The 18,963-nt window shown below is 41.0% G+C and overlaps 1 protein-coding gene across 3 annotated transcripts in view; it reads left to right on the forward strand.

Annotated features, from left to right (window-relative positions):
• Tbl1xr1 (TBL1X receptor 1) overlaps positions 1 to 18,963 on the forward strand; it is a 146,257-nt gene that overhangs the window by 53,379 nt on the left and 73,915 nt on the right. For all 3 annotated transcript variants that reach the window (XM_028856460.2, XM_028856461.2, XM_028856462.2), the window contains exon 2: positions 18,318 to 18,384. The gene's annotated coding sequence lies outside the window, so the exon portion shown is untranslated. The remainder of the gene's footprint in view (positions 1 to 18,317; positions 18,385 to 18,963) is intronic.

Here is an 18,963-nt window from a genome sequence, read left to right on the forward strand (position 1 = left end):
CATTTTTAAAGACTTCAGTTAAAACAATTGTGTAATGTATACTTAGGATTAAGAAGGTAAAAAATTTGTTGTGCAGCCTGTAATCCATGCTACTTCAGATGCTGATATAGGAGAATCACAAGTTCAGGTGCAGCCTGGGCTATACAGAGATCCCCAAGGCCACCCTGGGTAACTTTGTGAGATCCTATCTCAGAAGGGAAAGTGAAAGGTGGACAGAATTGTATCTCAGTGGTAGTACTCTGGCCTAGAATGTTGGAGGTCCTAGCTTCTGTCCAGGGGGATAAAAAAGTAAAATACTGTTTTTAGTGATAAGTGGTTACATTTATTTTAAGTTAATAAAATGTACTAGTTAAGATTTTCCTTTTTTTTTGGAAAGACTGTTTTAGGATTAATATTGTTGTGAAGAAATATTCTTCAACTGTGACCATTGCAACTTTTCTATAAAGGAAAATATTTAATTGGGTCTGGCTTACAGTTGAGAGGTTTAGTCCATTGTCATGGTTAGAAGCATGGTGGCATGCAGGTAGACATGGTGCTGGAGAAGGAGCCGAGAGTTCTACATCTGGATTGGAAGGCAGCAAGGAGAGAGAATGAGACACTGTGCCTGGCTTGAGCATCTGAAACCTCAAAGCCTATTCCCAGTGACATGCTTCCTCCAACAAGATCACACCTACTCTGACAAGGCCACACTTCTAATTGAGCCGCTCCCTATGAGCCTTTGGGGCTGATTTTATTCAAAGCACCACAAAGGCCCATTTCTAGGTTGTGTTCTGTAGTTTTTTTCCTCTGGACCCTAGCTGGAGTTAGTCAGAACTTGCGCCCGCCCCCCCCCCCCCCCCCCCCCCCGCCATTTACAGAATAAGCCACACAGTGTAGGGTGTCACATTGTGGCTTCACTCTTGCTTATGATGCTTAGCAATCTTATTAATTGAATGTGTTAAAGAGTACCCCACTTTCAAGGGTAATAAGCTCTGTTTTTATTTTGAAATGTCATTGGCTTTGGGTGTTAATTGCTTGACCTCAATGGATGAGATTGGGAAGACTAACAGTTGACCAAGCTTTTCTGCACACTTGTGGTGGGTTGATCTGTTCTTGGGTTCCAGCTGTGACCACTGTTTGAAAGAACAGCTTGCCTCGGGGACTGGAGAGATGGCTCAGAGGTTAAGAGCACTGGCTGTTCTTCCAGAGGTCCTGAGTTCAATTCCCAGCAACCACATGGTAGCTCACAACCACCCATAATAAGATCTGGTGCCCTCTTCTGGCCTGTAGGTGTACATGCAGGCAGAGTACTGTATACATAATAAATAAATAAATCTTTAAAAAAAAAAAAAAAAGAACAGCTTGCCTCTTGCAGCTTCCTTATTAAGCCCTTTTGCCAGAAGTCATTGATCAGATAGCTGTTTTTCCACACCTGAAAACCTACTCCAGAGAAGTTGAATTTCTACCCATGGCTTTAGTGTAGGCTCACTGGTAGTATAATCAGTATTTGAGATCAGAGATCATGTTCAAGTGCACCAGAGTTAAGATGAGTACATGACCAAAGTTGACACTAGTTGGAGGCCACTCTGATGGTATGTTGGGGGTTTGAATGCTACTTTGCTGACTTTGAATCTTCTTATCTCAGTAGTATCACTGCCTCTGTTACTTGAGTCAGTGGTGAAAATTTTATCTGAATTCCTAGATGTCTTGACAAAGTATTATCCCGTCAAAAGGGAGTACTTTAATTTTTGTACACCTGTTGGCTGTACCTGGTAGAATGTATTCCATGGTCATAGCAGTGAGCAACTCTGGTCGTGCTGTTGAGGCTGCGTTTTGTATGCTGATCTCAGTGCAGACACACCTTTAAGTACGCTTTCCATCAGCAGAATGTGTTTTCTTATTAGCGTGCTAATTTCCAAACACTTAATGATTTTAACACCCTTCAGTTGAAACATTGGGATTATCCTCCATTTCCATATCTTGTAGGATGGTGTGTGTGTGTGTTTTCCTTCAATCTCTTTCCTTCAAACTCCATATCTCTGGGGCTTGTAATTTTAGGTTCCTGGTGATTGATGCCTCTTTGTTAGTTGTAGTTTCCATGGATTTTCCAATTTCAATACAAACACTGTAAAACACTCTTAAAATCAAAAGGTATGTCAGATATAAAGGTCGTTTGATGTGATAGTTTGAAGGAAAATGGCTCCCTTATGCTCATAGGGAGTTGCATTATTAGGAGATGTAGCCTTTTTGGAGGAAGTGTGTCACTGGTAAGGTTTCAGATGCTCAAGCCAGGCATAGTGTCATTCTTCCTGCTGCCTGTGGATTCAGATTTGGAACTCTCAGCTACCTTTCCAGCACTGTCTGCTTGCATGCCACCATGCTTCCCATCATGATGATAATGGAGTACACTTCTGAACTGTAAGCCAGCTCCAATTAAGTGTTTTCCTTATAAGAGTTGCTGTGGTCATAGTGGGGGTCTCTGCACAGCACTAGAAATTAAGACATTTGACTACAGCAGACTTGCTTTCCTCTGCGGTTCTCACATAGCAGTGTGAGAGTTTGGTTCTTCAGGTGTCCGATTCAGAGCCAGGGGTGGAAGGTGCTACTTGATATTTTGGACCATGAAGTTTATGTTAATCACCAGATAAGACAGACTCTTCCCCTCATTAATATGTGTATCTGGCTGAAAAAAGTAGTAAGGACACTTTCAAATGTAGCCAATACTTGAAGGATACATAATTCAAATTGGGCTGATTTCTGGAGGATGACTACAGAAGGAAAAAAAAAAGATTGACTTCTAGCAATTTTTCTTCAAGGAATGTTTTTATTATAAAATGTTTATTATACAGAATTTGAAAGTATATGAGATAATATGAATTTTCATGTTTCTATTGCTTAGCACCAGCAATTACCAAAATATATTAAATCCCCCTCTCTTATTGCTCTACTCCTTCTCCCTGTTCCCCCTTCTTTCTCTCTGTCTGATGCTAGGGAATCACCACGACACACCAGTATCCCCACATTCAGTCTGTGATTGGTCAGCTTCTCAGCTGTTCTTGATTATTATAGCTTTGGTGATTGTGAAGAATATTTGACGGATTGTTACTGAGAGTTGGGTTCAACTTAGTGGATTTAATTAACGTAAATATGGGAACCCATGGCCAAGGCCAGGAGTTAGAATGCAAAGAATTCTGGACCAGAAGTCTTGAAATCTTGTTCTCAGAAAACAGTTTAGTGTTTGTTAAATATAGGACTGAGTATCTTAGCTCTTGGGGGTAGGTCATTGTTATGAATAATTTTATAGATGTAGACTAGATGATGTAACCTCTTAGAGCTGTTTGTAAAATATAGCTAAATTTCTGCCTCTTGAGATAACACAATTGTAACACGAAATTTAATTGATTTTAATAATAAAAACCCAGAGCCAATTATCAGGGTAAATGCTGTGAGATCAGAGAGAAAAATGAGCAAGCCATGGCCAACTTTTACCTCGATTACTTCTCAGTCGGTCAAAAAGGGGCAGAGCTCCTGTCTCCTCCTGCCTTATATTCCTTTCTCTGCCCAGCCATATAACTTTCTGTTTCCTCCTACCAAGTACAGGATTAAAGGCATGAGATCCCAAGTGTTGGGATTAAAGGTGTGTGTCACCACTGACTGGTGTCTATGGTTAACTAGTGACTAGTGCCACACTCTGATCTCTAGGCAAGCTTTATTTGTTAGAGCACAAACAAAATATTACCATATACATTATACAAAGGTGCTATGCTATATACAATGTTGGTTAAAATAAATAGAAAACCTAGTGTCACTTAGAAATGTAGAAAAGAGTATGAGTAGGGAAGCCTGTGATTTGAAGTGTGTGTTCAATTTGGATAAACTTGATAATGGAAAGGTAGGGTCAGATTAATATGGGAGATAATCCTAGAGGAGGTTAGAATAGCAGTTAGACTGTGAAACATGAAGATCTTTTGTGTGCGTCTGGATCTTGCTGCCCAGCACTGGTCATAGCATGGTGGACTGCAGCATTTGTTTAAGGGGAGGAGTGCCACCAACAGGACACAGTCTGTAGCAGTTAGCTGAGTTAGCTGAGTTCGAAAAATGATGTTGAAGGTGTACAGGGTCCAGATAGTAGAGAGAAAGGGAAATGTCATCAGAAAAGGAATATTGAAACAAAGAAGGCATCATTGGACACAGGAGCCGCGTTAAAGGTAGTGTAAGTTGTAAACCTGGACAAATCATGACACATAGACTTGTTTCTAGCTAGCCCCCCCCCCTTATTTTTAACTTAAATTAACTCATTTCTTTTCATCTATGTGCTGACCGGAGGCTCATTTACCTCATCTATGTACTGTCCATCCTTCTTTCCTGCTTCCTTTGCTGGCTGGGCTGGTTGGCTCCCCTTTTCTCTTTTCCCACCAGCCCTGCCTATCCCTTCTCTGCCTAGTTACTGACTATTCAGCTTTTTATTAGACCAATCATGACAGGCAATGTAAAACAGCAACTCATCTTTACATAGTTAAAGAAATACAGCTTAAACAAATGCAGCACATCTTTACATTGTTAAATATTGTTTCACAACATTTCTCCCCTTTTGTCTGAAAAGGAAAATCTTTTAACATAGTAAAACTATATAAAATAAGAATAATTATTAAGTAAGAATTACATTTGCAATATCCAGTCCATTTGTATTTGGTAAATTCAGAGAAAATACTCCATTATTTATCCTATCTTGGTGATTCCAAAGTTTTGTACCTAATTTACCTTCTATCATAACTAAGGAAAACTGTAACTATAACTATCTAGTCTCCAACTCCATCAAAGACCCTAGAAGGATATAATATTACCTGAGTAAAAAGGAAGTGCTGTGCAAGCCACCTCCAAAACTATAGAAATGACAGACATTTGGCTTCCTGAACAGTCACCCAAGGTTCTTCTGCAATGTTGGGACATCCATTTTCGGCCTGCAGGTCTAGAATACCTGGCAACCTTCTTTTATGAAGCAGGAATTTTGAAGGACTGTCCCGCCTTGTCTTGGCAAAGTTTGGTAGTCTTTTTCCTTTATATCCTGCATGTCCAGTTTGGATGGTATACTATTAGCACTTGAGGCAAGGATAATTTCTTGCCCAAATGGCTAGGTTTGCCACAATGAAAGCGAACTCCATATGGAGGTTCTTTGTTACTCATCTTCCTTTTGTGAAATAGATTGTTGCTGTCAGGAGCAGATGTGTCTCACTGTCATGAGAAGCCTTAGGTTATTAAGCATCTTAAATGCCATCTTCTGTAGGTCTCTGAAATGTTCAAAGAGAATCTAACCTTGAAGACATGCTTGACTACAAGCTTGATTTATTATAGATGACTATTAACCCTCATTTCTTAATTAGACATATTTTTAAATGAGCTGCATAAGCAGAATACCCCAAACAAGAGAAACACACATACAGTATAACAAAGATAATGTTAAATTTGCATCAGTATACCAAAATCCATACCAATGCAAAAAAAGTTAATAGTTGTCTTTTTATTCTATATTCCTGTATATCCCTAAATGATGACAAACATTGATAACCCACTTTTTGGGACTGTAGACATTGTGTTCTCTAGACTGCTTCCTATTGTCTGAAGATGATCGTATCTCCAGAGGACCTTGACAAAATTGAGACAATGGTCAAGTCCTGGGAAAACTAGTTGTAACATTTGATTGTCTAGTCTCCCATGCAGAGAGATCAGTATGTATGTTACCTGTCTTGTAGTTTTCCTTGTTTTTTTTCTTTATGTCTGTAGCCAAGATTTTCATTGGTTCTCCCTTGATGAAACCTGATGTCTGTTAACCTGGAAGGAATCCACAGCCTTTTGTTTCCTGTGGAAGCAAAAGCATAACCTCTCCTCCAACACAATACAGTTTTCTGAATTCCATTTTAAAGTTAAGGGATCCCTAAAGTATCTAGGCTGGTTTAATTCAGCAGTCCCTTTTACAGTCCAGTGGTTCTTAGCAGCTATTGTTTGTTCATCAGCATTCAAAAAAATTCAAAGTCAACACAGCACCTTACAGGATCCAGACTCTATGTATTTCCCATCTTTACGTGGCCTTTTCTCCTTTATATTACTTTACTCTCTCTTTAAAGACTAGATTATTTTTAAACTGTTTATTTTTTTTCTGTCTGTACCCATTTTCTTTTCTTTCTTAAGCACCTACACACATTTTAAAACACTGTACTCTGTTTAGAGGTTGGTTCCTAATGTGGAATAATGCTCTTGTACACTGTAAAGATTTGTCACTCCAGTTGCTTTAATAGAATGCTGATTGGAAGTAGCCAGGTAGGAAGTCTAGGTGGGACGACCAGACTAGGAGAATTCTGGGAAGAGAAGGGCAGAGTCAGGAGTCACCAGCTAGACACAGAGCAAGTAAGATGAGAATGCCAGACTGAGAAAAGGTGCCGAGCCACATGGCTAAACATAGATAAGAATTATGGGTTAATTTAAGTGTAAGAGCTCATTAGTAATAAGCCTAAGCTACCAGCTGAGCATTTATAAGTAAATATTAAGCTCCAGAGTCAATTATTTAAGAAGCAGCTCCTGGTATTTGGGAACAGGGTATTTGGAACAGGCAGGTGGGAGAGAAACTTGTGCCTGCAGATTCTCCTACCCCTCCTGGGATGGACCTGCTTTACTGTGTACCTGTAGTGTTCTCTGACTGCAGGAGCCAAACCTTAAACTCACCGCATGGCTTTGCACTGGCAGTTGGCTCTGCCCCCCTTGGGTCTGTGAGAGCTGAGCTTTATGTCCTGTGGGCCTGGCCAAGAGCTGCATTTATTATGGGGCTGCATTTAACTGTCCAAGCTCTAGGAAGCTGGTGACTGCACTATGGCAGGTGTTTTACTTAGCTTGTTTCTATTTAACATGGTGGCGGCTCAAGTGATCACTGTGTCACAGAGCTTTGCCTCTGAATGCTATGAGCACCAAGCTATTAGGACGCCGTGTTGGTTTTTTCTTTTTTTTTCCTCCCCCTCCCAACCCCCAAACTTTCTCAGGCCCTATGTAGAAATACATGCCCAATGTTGGACAGTACATGTAGCAGGCTTCTTGGACTTGGAGACTTAATATTAATTATGAATGTTCAGGCTTAGCTTAGGCTTTGTTTCTCTCTCTCTCTCTCTCTCTCTCTCTCTCTCTCTCTCTCACCCATTTCTATTAATCTGTGTGCTACTCTGAGGCTTGTTTACCTCACTTACATCCTGTCCATCCTGCTTTCCTGCTTGCTTTGTGTCTGGCTGGCTGGCCCCTGGCTGTCTGGCTTCCATTTTCTTTCTGCCCACCAGGCCTACCTATATGCCTCCTCTACCTAGCTATTGGCTGTTCAGCTTTTTATTAGACCAATTATGTACCTCAGGCAGGCAAGGTAAAACAGCAACACATCTTTACATAATTAAACAGGTAACAAGACATTAAGGCTATCTATTCTGTGCTTTGCACCAGGATCTTATTATTAGGCATGATACTTAGGGTTGATGAAATAGGAACCTGCTCTTCAGGTATTTTATAAACATTGATGAAATGTTTCTTGCTCTATATTGGTCATGTATATAGTGTTGTGAGGAGATGGCTTGTAGACTGTTGGCTTAGGAAGCCCCAAGGGGCTTTCTGTTTGAGAAGCTGCATCCCTGTTCTCTTATTTGTGATATTTGATATAACAAATTTTAAAGCTTGTGGAAGTAAAGGTAATGTGTTTGGCAGCACTAGTAAATGACCTTGAAGAAACTGGTTCAGGCTGAAATACAGATGCAGTCCAGAGGCCAGAGTTCTTTGGACGTGTTGTTTCTGTGCTCTGTGCTTGGTCTGGAGTGTTAGGACATTCAAGCCACCTAATTATTGGTTCTGGAGCAGTGGGAAGCACAGCACAGCAAGTACCCTTGCCGTTCAGAACAGTCTAAACAATCTATCCTGTAGTGATTAAGAGAGTGCCAGTATCTCTTCCTCTGTAGGACTGACTTCCTGCTGCAGGACCTCTGCGCTTCCCTTTTGCTAACCATTTGTCCTACACATCTATTTACAAATGTGTTAGTCAAGGTTCTCTAGAGCAGTGGTTCTCAACCTTCCTAATGCTGTGACCCTTTAATACAGTTCCTCATGTTGTGGTGATCCCCAACTAAAGAATTATTTCATTGCCATTTCATAACTGTAGTTTTGCTACTGTTATGAATTGTAATGTAAATATCTGATATGTAGGATATTTGATATGCTACCCCTGTGAAAGGGTTGTCTGACCCTCAAAGGGATGGTAATTTACAGATTGAGAACCACTGCTCTAGAGAAACAGACCTTACAGAATGAATATGTGTGTATTTATGTATGTATCTATCATCCATCTGTCCGTCCATCCATCCATCCATCCATCCATCCATCCGTCCGTCCGTCCGTCCGTCCGTCCGTCCATCCATCCAGGGGATTTATCTGTAATGCCTTACAGACTATGGTCCAACTAGTCTGATAATGGCTGTCTACCAATGAAAGGTTCAAGAATCTAGTAGAGTTGTTCAGTCCACAAGGCTAGATGTCTCAGCTGGTCTTCAGTGTATGCTGAAATCCCAAAGAAGTACGCTCTAATGCTAGTGAAGGAAGGAATGGACTTGTCAGTGAGAGCAAGCAGGCAAAGAGAGAGCAAGCTTCCTTCTCCCAAGTCTTTTTATATAGGCTATCAGCAGAAGGCTTGTCTCGGATTAAAAGTGGATCATCCCACCTCAAAGATCTGGATTAGAAGTGTTTTTTCTCCACTTCAAATGATTTAATTAAGAAAAAAAAAAATCTTCACAGGTATGTCCAGCCATTTGGGTTTTAGTTAATTCCAGCCATCACAACAAATAAGGCCATAGTTAAACAGAAATCAAGCCACTGATTGGAAAGGAGAGATCAGCCACCACAGCTGACCATGGGAGGTTGAGTTTCTGGGGATAGAATTATTTGGTATATTACTTACTTTTCTGTTTCTATGATAAAACATCACAACCAAAAACAACCTAAGGAAGAGAGCATTTATTTAGGCTTGCAGTTGTAAAAGGTTAAGAGCCCATCATGGTGGGGATGCGGGGCAGGAAGTGGCACTCAAGGTAGCAGGAGCAGGAAGCTGAGAGGTCATGTCTCAACCACATACCAGAAACTCAGTGAACTGGAAATGGTGAGGCATTAGACTCCCAAAGCCTGCCCTGCATTGACAGCCTCTTGTGGTAAGGCTGCACCTCCCCATAGCTTCTTCAAATAGTACCAACAATTGGGGAGACGGTGTTGGAATAATGCCTGAGTCTATAGAGAACACTTTTATTCAGAGGACCATGTTTGGATTTGTTGTTGAGTATTGACATGTGGGACTACTTCAGTCTGTCTGTCTGGTCTCTCAACTTGATTATCAACAGCCTGGTGTGATGGCTCATAACCTCTAATCCCGGCACTTGGGTGGTTGAGGCAGGAACATTGCCATGAATTCAGGGTCACACTGGGCTACATAGTGAGTTCAAGGTCAGTCTGGTTTACAAAGTAAAAAAAAATCTGTCTGGAGAAACCAGCCAGCCAACCAACTAAACAAGCAAAACTCCAGCTTCCTTATTGGAATTGTGCTGAGTTGTTCCTGTTTCTCAAGCTGGCGTTTAGGGCTGTTCTCGCTGCCGGCAGTGCACCCAGAGGAACACGTATGACGTGTACATTTAGTTCATCTTCACGAAAATAGAGACCTTCAGTTGTTCTCACTTCTGCTGTTAGCAGCTAAAATCTTGTGTGGCTTCTTGTCCTCATTCAGTGAACTGCTAGCTATTTGGTGAGTGAACAAGTAAGTGTGGTATTTCACAGCATGATGTGATAACCTGACAAGATACTCTGCAGACAGCTCCTTTGGAAGCCCCAGAGGCTGTCTTCTACTCGATCTCTCACCGTGTCTTTAAGGGCGTGTTTTAAAACAATGAAATTATTTTGAGTGTTACAATTTTGTCTAGGAATATAGTTTTGATAAAAGTAGAGAAAATACCTCATTAGGTCATTTTGAGTTATTAGCTTCTGTACTCAGGGAAGAGCATTTGTTGGTGCAGGATGAATTTTAGTACCTAGGCTGTAGAAGTAATGAACCCATGGAATGAAGCAGCGAGGAGCCTTCCCTTTCCCCCTTTTTCTTTCCCGTTTTTGAGGCTGGGTCTTTCTTTGCTCAAGGCTGTTCCTAAATTCCTGATCCTCCTGTATCAACCTCCTAAGTGCTGGGATTATAGGCATGTACCACTGCTCCAGCATCTCAGTGAACTTTTGCCAAATGAAGAGTGACTGTTGAATGCTCTACGGACTCTGAAGAAATGAAGTAATTTTGAAGTCTCAGAAGCTGGATGCGCTCTTATGTCTTGGCTGGAATGCAGACACTTTCTTACTGCCTTAGTTAGGGCAGGCATTACTTTACACTTCTACAAATAAACCCTGAGTTTCTGGCTGGTAATAATGTATAAGCTAGTAAGGGAGTGAGGGCAAGACACAATTTATACTCTATTAAGAAATATATAGATGGCCATTGGCCCTAGACTCCTGGTTTCAATTCACTTACTATCTTGCATAGCAAAAACTTGCAGCAAGTTAATGGACCAGAATACTATTGGCTTTGGTGGGCATGCCCCTAGGCTTTGAACCCATTCTCCCTTTCCACTCTGGTCCTCTGTCCTGTGAAAGAAAGAGCCAGTTTTGCCTTCGCTTCTTCCCCAGTGATGTGTAAAGTGGAATTTATTAGCTTTCCAGGTGGGACTTTGAGGTTTCTTTCAAATTTGAGTAGTCTCTATACTGGAGGAATTTGAAGTTGGACTGGATCAGTTTGTTAACACCTTGGTTACTGGTAAAGATACACACTCTCAGAGCTTGGATGTACTTTTAGTTTGCCCCGGTGGCCAGCATCTTGACTAGTGAGTGCTTACAGACAGAAGGCGCTGCCTTAAGTGAGAATCCGCAAGTTGGTTCCTGTTAATGTTTTAAAATTATTTTGATGTTATGTGTAGATGAAATAGGCAGTATTCAGAGTGCTCTGGGTGACTGTCAAGACTAAAATAAAAGGACCCTTGAAAAGTTCTGTGTGACTATGGAGAAGGCACTGTAGAAGCCTTTTAAGTTTGCCCTTTATTTGCTAACATGAAAGTAGTCTCTCCAGAATTCAATCTTGCTATTTAGGCAGTAATTTAAAAACAGTTTTTGAAAAAAGACTTGCTTGTTTCTCTCTCTATGTAGGAGTGTTTTCCTGCGTGTTTGTATGTATACCACATGTACACTTGGTGCCTCGGAGGCCAGAAGAAGGCCCTGGATCTGGAGTTTTGAGTGGTTGTAAACTGGTGCTGGGATCAAACCCGGCTCTTCTGCAAGTGCAGCAAACGCTCTGAACCTCTGAGTTTCTCCGCCCCATTCAGAAGTTTTATTTGCTTATTAGTGTTTAGAAGTCAGGAAACAGGAATACTGTTGAGTAAAGTTAGACTGAAGGTTTTGTTTTGTGTTGTTTTAGAGGTTGTTTGGTTAATTTAGTACCAATGAGCATTTTTAAATGGCTTATTTTTTATTTTATTTTTTAAAAGAAGTCTTAGTGTGTTGCCAAGCTAGCTTTGAACTCCAGGGTCAGTGAGTCTCCTTAATTTTGGGGCCATGGTAGTGACCCATCTTGCTTTTTATATTGAGATTTTCAGAATGCTTATAACTGTGTTTGAGAACAAAGTCCCGCTTTTGTTTTTAGTAACCTGTACACTCACATTAGTGTGTGTAGTTGGCTTTTTTTTTTTTTTTTTTTTTTTTTAACCACATCACATTAGTGGTTCTAGAAAGGGTGGATCAGCCAGTGTTTCACCACATAGAAGATCTAGGATGAAGATCTAGGACATGGCTGCCATGTATTAAGCACATCTCAGTTCCTAGGTCTGACTACATACTTGCTCAGATACTTGGTTATCATTGGAAATCTCAGAAAGTAGGTAATGTTGTATTTTAAAAACGTCGGGAAGGAGTCACACCACACAACAGGACCCACAATGGGAGGTTTACTGAGGGGAGGGGAGAGAAGGGGCCAGAGACCTTTCCCTGGGGATGAGAGCAAAGGAAGAGAAAGACAGGAGGTGGGCAAGGCCTTCCTTTTATAAGGAAATGGCAGTGAATGTGCACAGGGGGTCCTCTTAGTGGCTGCAGCTAAGGATATATCCTGTCAGGACCCCAAGGGCAGGCCAGTACAGATGCCTAAATGCTGACAGGCAATACTCCAGTCTTTATATTTGCACAGACCAGGTAGAGCTGACTGCCAACCTTTTTTTATCCTCCACCAGAGGTAGAGCTTTGAAGTTCTGTTCTACCTTGTGAGAGAAAAAACAGGTTTTTCTGTTGATTTCCTAGTAGTTTTTGAAGAATGGCTGGCTTGGGCTCAAGCGAGGACTTGAGCTTCCTATGCAAGCCTGATCCCTTGAGTTCCATTCCAGAGCTCAGGGTAGAAGGAGTGAACCGACTCCTGAAAGTTGTTCCCTAAACTGCCGCATCCCCCAATGTATGTGCATGTGCACGCAAGCAAATTGAAACTAAAATGAAAAAAAAAAAAAAGACAACTAGATGAATCTGAAAAGGAAAGCAAGTGTGTTATTGTTGTGAAAGGGCACTTGTGTTTAACATTGTGTTTTGGAAGCTTTACAGGTGAAATAGCCTGGCCTTGGCACAGCAGAGATGCCAAAAGAGGAGTAGGAAGTGGGCCAGGGGTGCAATTGTCTTCAGGTGGACTCTGTCATGATGGCCACCAGGGAATATAGCAGACAGTGAAATGGAGATCAGCTTTGCAGTAAGCTCCTGAGGTGCATCATGTTGTCCAGCAAGAATATTTTCTTCTCCAGTCTGTCTTTCTGGGACTTTGGGACCAGAAGTTCACCTACCTGTCCTGAGCTGCCCGATTTCCTGCAGTGGCCTTTCCAGCCATTCACTTTACCTATGGGGAACAGAGGGGCTGGAGAGATGGCTCAGGTGTTAAGAATAGTTGATGCTCTTGGGTTTGCTTCTTAGCACCCAAATTGAGTAGCTTGTAATGACTCACAGTGCCGAGGAATTCAGCACTCTGACCTGCTTGGGTCAGATTGTGGTGCACTCGCCCTCAAGGCGCACTGGCATAGACCGATCCCACATAGTAGGACAAAACTGCTGAAAGTTGTCCTATGACCTCCATACATAATGCCCTCTTCCAACGTTAAAAAAAACAAAAAAAAAACAAAAAAAAAAACCAAAAAAACAAAATCCAACAGCAGTGACACTGTTGATTAGAGAGCCTGGCTCCTCTACAGAGCTCCAGGGGAGCAGCAGGACCATGCCTTACAGTGCCCTGAGGCTGCTGCTGTTACTTGTTTGAGCTCTCCACTGACTTCTGCTCTGACCTCAAGTAAAATGCCTGAGATTTATTTTAAATGATACAAACTACAGGGTAGAGTATTTATTTTGTTACCCTTGGAAGAACAGTCCCCAATCTCTTTACCTTAGGCCTTAAATGTGTAAAACAAAGAGTATTGAGCTAAACGATGTCTAATTTTCTTCAATCTTCTCATTCAAATAATTTTTCGGCACTATGTATAGAATTTTGTTTCTGTTGGCTTAGATTTTTTTTAGGTATGTGGGGGGGAGGGGCGACTTGCAGGAGTCAGTTCTTCCATCTACTGTGGTCTGGGGTCAAACTGAGATGGTCATATCGGCAGCAGGTTCCTTCACCAGATGAGTCACCTTCTTCCCCACCTTAATGTTTTGTTAATGAAAAAACATTCCAGGCTATGTAGCAGAAGGCAGGAGGTCTTCTGTGAGCCCACTCTTCCTGCAGGGGGAGCTATTCCACCTATCCTGGGTGTCAGGCATGACTGACTGTCAACGCAGGCACAGCATACAGTGTTTCAAAGGCTTCTTCTGTAAGGTTGTCAGGGGTTGCCATGCTGAGGATAATTTTTTTTTTTTTTGTAAAATGTAAAAATGAGGAAAGACCAATTAGAACTGTGATTTACATATATAGCTGCCTTTAAAAGTCACCCCTTGGAGTTAGTGCATTTATTATGCTGCAGATCGTACACGAGGGGATTCACTTGGAATTCTCTGACATTTCCCCCCAGGAATTAATTTAATAAAATCTTCTACTTCTTATTTATGGTTTGGGATTGAACCCCAGCTGGGTATGCTAGCTACATCCGTGTAATAAAAATCTTAATTAACACAATCAGCTCTGGTAAGATTTTAATTTTTCCTCAATTCCAGATGTTACTTCCAAATTCTCCACACAAAGTGGACATTCATTGTTCTCTTGTTTCTTTAAATGCACAGATGGATTTCCTTGCACTTGTCACAGGAGACTGGACTTTAGAATACTTTGCTCCCTTTAAAGCATTTGTTGTGTTTGCACTTTTCCTGGGGGAGAAGCCAGAGTTTCCACTGCTTTTTCAAAGGTATCAATCAGTGAGGCTAATGAGTTTACTGTTAGAAACCAGTCAAGATACATTTTGTCATTTTGCAGATTTTTTTTAACATGTTAAAAAAAAGCTTAATTACGTGTTGGTGGAATCACTTGAACGATGTTCGCTTAGTCCAATATCTATAAAGGCCTTTTCTAAGATTAATGCTTTATTCACTTTAGGTAAAATGTTGATAGTAGCTTTAAAAACAAAATATTTTGTTTGCAGACTGAATGAAATTGAATTTAGCACTCCACAAAGTTAGCTTTGTAATAGTATTCATGAGGTGCACTTCAGTTTTCTGTTAGTGGGATGTCAGCCGGCCACTTCCTCCTTCCTCACCCCTGTGGTCAGTCTGTGCTGCAGCTCTCTTCCTCAGGAACACCCATCCGCTCTGTGCTGTTGTGACATTTGATCCTAAGAGCGACACGTTTTCCAGGTGCTATTCTTAGTTTTCTAGAGGAACAGCAAAGTGAGCAAATGGGCCCTGGTTTTCAGAAACTGCTGGGGACACATGCTAGACAGTATGGAAAGAGAGGCTTGCTGAGAGAGCTCCGCCTCTTCCAAGAGTCTGATGTGGGTTGAACCCTGGAGAAAAGATTGGGACTGGGTATGAGGGCAGAACCTTTGCAGAGGGCATTCCAGTACTAGAATGTCAGTGCCATAGCAGTTACAGACTGCAGAGGACTGAAGGCCGGGGAGAGGAGAGACTGCCATCAGAACAGCAGTGGTAAAGCAGGTCACAGTGCACAGATATGGAGGATCACACATTAGAAGCCAACTGGACTGCAGAGTAAGGCCATCCCTGGAGAACAAAAGGAAATTAGAAGACAGGTGTACATGTACTTGGATTACTTGTCTTAGTTTAATTTCATTGTCCTTTGATTAAAGCACACTGGTAATGTTCGTAATTTTCCTGCCAGTTTGTATCTGTGTCTTACAAGGTTAAATTTTCCTTTCCTGTGATTTGCTGTCAAAGTGTGCGGCATAGCAGCTGGCTGGCCACAGGGAAATGTGTTGCCTTGACTCAGAAAACACCTGAACTGGAAAGTAGTGTGGCCCTAATGTTTCTGAAATCCCAGTGCTCAGGTTGAATTGTCTGCACATAGCTGTGTTGCTCACCCTGCTTGTCCTTGATGTTGTAGAACCACATACTTACTTCTCCATTTAAGTGGTATTTACCTTAAAGAACTGTAGTATAAGGAAAAGTTAAAGGATATTGAGGAGAGATAATTAGTAGAACTTATACTAAATACATATATTGGGGGTGGTGAGGAAAATTCACACTGACCCCAAGAAAGGAAAAGAGCCCTGGAGAGAAGGAAACTAACTGGAATGAGCTGGTTCAGTGTTTTCCCAAGTAATGCGTGGTAGTTTATATGCATGGTGGTTCATATGTATGGCTAGGTGCACAAAGTGCAAGGTGTCTGTGGGTGGAAATCATTGTTAGTTTACTGATGCTCATTTTAGACAAGACAGCGTTTGTTTCTGAGACTTGATAAGGACTCTGGTCTGCACCGCAGCTGTCCCTGATGGAAGAGTCATTTGTAATAGAGACTGCAGCGCTGTCTGTGGGTGGTGGTGGGTGGTGGAGAATACACTGCTCTCCATTTTTGTCATTCCATTTTCCAGAATCTCCATGGATTTCAGTGATCACTGTGACTTCATTTGTTCACTGAAGTGGATTTTTAGTATAGTATCTACTTTTTAGCTGACTTTTACAAGAACATTCTGACAAAGAAACTGCAGATTGAAACAAGAACAGGACAGACAGGGTGCTGGAACTGACACTTAGAAACTAAAATGAACACCCACCTGCTAGATCTAATCATCTTAGATGTCTGGAACTAAAGATTCTCAAGGAAAGTCTGACACAGACATACTCCTTTTGATAATGACTCTTAGTCTAAGAGAAAGCTGTGCCCTAAGGTATTTTTTAATTATTTGTTTTTCTTTTTCTTTCTTTTTTTAAATTGAGATAGGGTCTCTTTACATAACTCTGGCTTTCCTGGAACTCAGTCTGTACACCAGGCTGGCCTCAAACTCACAGAGATCCCCTTACTTCTGTCTCTCGAATGCTGGGATTCAGGCATGCACCACCAATGCCTGACTTAAAATATTTCTTTTTTTAAAAAAAGATTTATTTGTTTACTTTGTATACATCGTTAAGATTTGTTTATCCGTTTGTCTGTCTGTTTGTTTGTTTATTTATTTATTTATTTATTTATTTTATTTATTTATTTATTTATTTATTTATTTATTATACATTGTTCTGTCTGCATATATTCCTGCATGCCAGAAGAGAGCACCAGATCCCATTATAGATGGTTGTGAGTCACCACATGGTTGCCGGGAATTGAACTCAGGACCTCTGGAAGAGCTGCCTGCTGGTGCTCTTAACCTCTGAGCCATCTTTCCAGCCTTTAAAATATTTCTTAATGATGACAAAAAAACCATTGATTGAGAACACATATAAAAAAAGGTCATAATGTTGAAGCAACAGTTAGAAAGTTTGTAAACAATTTATCTTACCTGTTCTGTGTATTTTGAAATCACATAATTTAGCAATATGTTAATTTTATATAAATAAGTAGAAAGCATGTATGCCAAAGCAAAACCTTTTTTTTTTTTTTTTTTTCCTGATAAGAAGAATACTCTGCTATTAGATAGCTCAGAATTAATAAAAACTGGGTAAGGGAGATAGCCGAGCAGTTAAGAGCCTTTCTGTTCCCACCACCGGCATGGGCAGCTCATGGACAGTGCCTGTAACTTCAACTCCAGAGAATCCAGTGCCCTCTTTTGGTCCCTGCCTCCATACCAGGCACACATGGACACTCACATATATACATAAATAAATTTTAAAAAATCATTTTAAAAAGCTCATACTTTACCATATAGTAAAGTAAACGATGTTCATTGTGAGTCACCCTAAGGTAAGCAGTTTGGTGGCATCTAGGTTTTGTTGGGATTCAGTAGTTCTGTGTATAGAGTGTTTCCCAGTGTGTCCTAGTTCCTCATATTTAAAACCCATGTTTCACAATGAAACACCTTCTAGGCATATTTTCATAACAGCTTAAAGAACTGGAGGCCAGTGGAGTGATGTATGTTGATGTGATCTTCTGTAACTTAATATTTGATGTCTGATGCTAACTTGAATTGCTGGATCTCTAGTAAGCGTGGTCACGCACCAGAATACCTGGGTGCTCAGTGAGAAGTGAAACCAGAACAAACCTGAAGTGATTTGAGAGTTTTATGGATATTGCTTAGTGGTCTTTGTTATTGATTGACATTCTGAGTCTTAATTTCTGCTGTAGGACACATGCTAAGCATACCACTGTGGCTCTACTCTTGGTGGCATCAGCCTGTACTTTGCACTGACGATCAGTGACTTTTCTGAGTGTCCCCTCTTAGATGTGGCATATGAAACATAGCTTTTATGTTGCAGAAGTTTTGTGGGTATGATGTGCTGTGCTTCACTCATTGAGCAACGTAGAGATAGAGCCTTTTTTTTTTTTTTTGTAAAGTCTGAGATTGATTCCTGCTTTGTTATGATTGAAATAATTTCAAAACCAGTTAAATATGTTTCTCATGAATCAATATATAAAATGCAAGTTCACATGACTTTCATGGCTCATGGTCATGTCTGATGAACAGCCTATTGCACCCTAATTCACTTGTACTCTCTGGGATTGAGCTGAATTGGGGGTAATGTATGACCTTCCTTGGATGCTAGCTGCATTAGCCTCTCAGGAATGTAGGTACTTAGCATTTGCTGCTATTTGTGACATACCTAGAAGCCAAAGCCTACAAATGAATATTTTGAACATGCCAGGTTTGGTATGGGAAGTCTTAAATTGAATTTGGAAACACTGAAACTCTTTTCTTTTTTCTTAGCCTCAGCAGCTTGTGTTTGGTGGTCAGATAACCAGTTGTACATCCTCACATCAATGCACTGCCAATGGTAAGATGCCTTTCCTTCTCCTTCAGTCCCATGTCAGTGATTTATAGCTGTGCTTACTCTTCTTTTAAAGAGACTTTTGAGAAATAAGAATTTCTCAACAATCTGAGAAGAGTTTAGAATTTTTAGCAAAATGAACCCCTACTTTGAAGATTCTTATTTGTCTGTAATTTTTATGGTTATCAGTATCGTACTTTTTTATTGCTGTGATGAGATACCATGACCAAGACAAATTGCCAAGAAGAAAGCATTAATGGGAGCTTGTGGTTTTACAGGGTTAGAGTGCTTGACCATCATGGCAGGGAACATGGCACCAGGCAGCAGGCAGGCAGGCAGACATGAATGCATGCATGCATGCAGCTAGAGCAGTGGCCAAGAGCTTACATGTTGAAACAACAACCATAAGGCAGAGAGAGCTACTGGGAATGATGTGGGCTTTTAAATCTCAAAAGTCCACCACCAGTGTTACATCTCTTCCAGCAAGGCCACACCTCCTAGTCCTTCCCAAACTGTTACAGCAACTGGGACCAAAGCATTCAAATGTTAAGCCCAAGCGGGCCATTCTCATTCATACCTCCACAT

The sequence above is a fragment of the Peromyscus leucopus genome, chromosome 6 (assembly GCF_004664715.2).
Source record: "Peromyscus leucopus breed LL Stock chromosome 6, UCI_PerLeu_2.1, whole genome shotgun sequence".
Taxonomy (NCBI): domain Eukaryota; kingdom Metazoa; phylum Chordata; class Mammalia; order Rodentia; family Cricetidae; genus Peromyscus; species Peromyscus leucopus.